Here is a 3,154-nt window from a genome sequence, read left to right on the forward strand (position 1 = left end):
CACATCGGGCGGAGGACTTCTTCCATTCTTGCACTCGGTCAGGGATCTCGTTGAGTCGAGCCATCAGGGATTCCAGGTCATTTTGAAGCGTCGCCCTTGGCCAAAGCAATGGGTCGACTCGTGAGACTGCTTCCTTCAGACGCGCAAGGTAGCTTGTGACGCCGGCGACACGAGACTCCAGTCGGAGCATGTTCATTGCAGTTTCGTCGCAAACTGGAGAAGCGATAGGGTCCAGACCCGTCTCAACCTTTCCAGTTTCCTCATCAAAGTCTTGGCAGAATTCTGCAGTCAAAAAATTAGTGAGTCGACTGGACAGGGTTCGTTTGCAAGCATCAACACAATCGGGTTAAAAGGAGTACCTTCCGGCATCAGATAGAGCTTCTTGGCGAGAGTTCTCAGATAAGCTTTCGTGTCATTCCTCTTGTGGACCGCAGACTCCAGCTTTTCGTTCAGGGCAATTTTGTCCTTCTTCAGACGACTCACCTCTCGGTTAGACTCGTTGAGACAGGACTTTAGCTTGGTCATCTCCCCTTCCAGTGCTTCGACTGAAGCCAGCTTCTGGTCTGCAAGAGCAGTTTTATCTTGGGCTTCCTTCTGCGCAGTGGCGAGGTCCGAGTCCTTCTTCTCCAGATCCAACTTCATTTTCTCTGCAAAAGAAGCAACCAGATCAGAGAAGAGCTCGAAGAAATGTTTTAAAAAGACAGTCGACAGGCAGTTACCTTCCATACTAGCAGCTTCATCTTGAGCTTTCTTCAGATTCTGCTAGGCCAACTCCAAGTCGAGGTTGAGTTGCCTCTGTTTCTCCTCAAGTTCAGCAATCTTGGAAATGAGAGTACAAGACTTCTGCAGAAGGCAAAAGACATGTCAACCGACAAGATCAAAGGTTGTTTACTTCCAAGTGGATAAAACTTAAAGAAGTTCGCTTAGACCCCAGCCGACTGCACACAGTCGACTGCAGTCTCGGGGACTACACCCAGCGGGTGCACTTGGCGTGCCCCCGCTGATTAAGACCCAACTCGACCAGTCCGCCCGGGTCAAGTCAAAAAAACTATTTAGAGCCCAGTCGACTGCCAGCAGTCGACTACGGTCTCGGGGACTACACCCAGTGGGTGCACTTAGCGTGCCCCCACCGGTTCAGATCTCATTCGACCGGTCCGCCCGGGTCAAGTGGAAGAAAAGAAAGAAAGAAAGAACTCAGACCCCAGTCGACTGCCAGCATTCGCATGTGGTCTCGGGGACTACACCCTGTGGGTGCACTTAGCGTGCCCCCACCAGTTCAGATCCTACTCACCCAGACCGAGTGGAATAATGCAACCACCAAAGAGAACAAAACACCCAGCGGGTGTACAGATTCGACGCAAACAATAGTAGATTGTATAGAAGAAAATTTTTCGGGTAGCATATCCTGATAGAACAAGATCAGTTGAAAGTTTACTTACCTGGACGTTGGCCCGGAGAGCAGTGCTGGCATCGTAAGCGGCCTGGCTATTCTCGTGCACCGTCTTCATCCGCACCATCATCATGTTAGCCTGACGGATGGCTTCCACAGCCGCATCCGACTGGTTTTCTGGGACAGGGTAGCTGCTGAAGAAGAGGGCAGACGACCCAGGTGCAGCAGCTTGGACCTCTGAGGCATGAGATGGGACGACTGAAGGAATCACCGATATAGTCGACGATGCGGGGCGCTCACTCGACAAGGGTACATTGAAGGTTACAGAGGACCCGCCCGCGTCTTTAGATTGATGGACGTTTGGTGTTGTTGTTGGTCCCTGCTGAGACGCCTTACCAGCCGCCACCTTTTTATTCTTCCTGGACCTAGGAGCCACATCTTCATCGTCATCTGGGAGATTGATGGCGTTGGGTGGAGCTGCGGAGAAGATCAGTCGACCCCAAAGTGAACCGCTAGAATTCAATCGACCGAGTAGTCAAGAGCAAGATCATAAGAGTTTTTACCTGGGTTGGAGGTGACCGCATCTTCCATCTCCTCGTCTCGGTACTGGTAGGAAGAGGTTCCTGATGTAGCAGCACTGCAAAGGCCCGCACCCAGTTGGTTACGTTCTGTTGCTAGAGTCGACGAAAAGAACAAGTCAGATGATTACCCGGAGATGGTAGGGATGGTCACTTTGATCCTGGGCAAAGCCTTTGGTAGTTTGGAGGAGGTGGCTTTCGGTGCTCTTGGCGCTGGAGGCGGCACAACCTTGGGCTGCTTCGGAGCCTTCTCAATCGGCGCTGGGGAAGACGTCCGGGGGCGCTTCGAAGACTGCCCAGTCGGTGCGGTCGCCAGGTCCGGGGTGCTCGCCGGGTCATGAGCGTGCTTGGATCTCCTCTATCTACGATAAGGCGAGTCGGCCTCTTCATCATCAGTCGAGTCGTTGCTCTCCTCATCCTCCTCAACATCCGAGTGCCACTTGCCGCTCTCGCCCCCGCTCGCTCCTTCCTCGATGTCTTGCCCTTGCACTCCATTGGGCCTCGAGTACATGTCAACGAGGGCCTGAAGGTACAACGATCGAAAGAAATTCAGTCGACCAATCAACAAGGTGTCACACAAAGAATCAAGAAGATACTCGACAAAACAGAGTCATACCTGTTCCGGCTGGTGCGAGTGGTCGAATGGAATCACCCTCCTGGACCCCCGGGGATTGTCTTTGTTGCTGGTGATTCCCTTCAGCCACTTCTCCAAGGTGTCTTCGCTGACGTCCTCCGGGTGGATTCGGGTGGAGTCCTCAAGCCTCGAGTACACCCACATGGGATGGTCACGGGCCTGAAGCGGTTGGATGCGTCGACTGAGAAAGACCTCTAGCAGGTCCATCCCAGTCACCCCATCATGGACAAGTTGGACGACCCGCTCGACCAACACCTTGACCTGCGCCTTCTCTTCTGGGACCACCTTCAAGGAGGAGGGCTTCTCCACTCGAGCTAGGGAAAAGGGAGGAAGTCCAGTTGACTGGCCCGGAGTCGGTTGGTCCTTACAGTAAAACCAAGTCGACTGCCAGCCCCGGACCGAGTCGGGGAGGATCATCGCTGGGAAGGTGCTCTTGTTCCTCATCTAGATCCCCAGACCCCCGCACATCTGAATTACGTGCGTCCTCTCATCACTCGGATTGGTCTTTTTGACCGACTGGGAGCGGAAGGTGAAGATGTGTTTGAAGAGACC

This window comes from Triticum dicoccoides, chromosome 2A, assembly GCF_002162155.2.
Source record: "Triticum dicoccoides isolate Atlit2015 ecotype Zavitan chromosome 2A, WEW_v2.0, whole genome shotgun sequence".
Classification (NCBI taxonomy): domain Eukaryota; kingdom Viridiplantae; phylum Streptophyta; class Magnoliopsida; order Poales; family Poaceae; genus Triticum; species Triticum dicoccoides.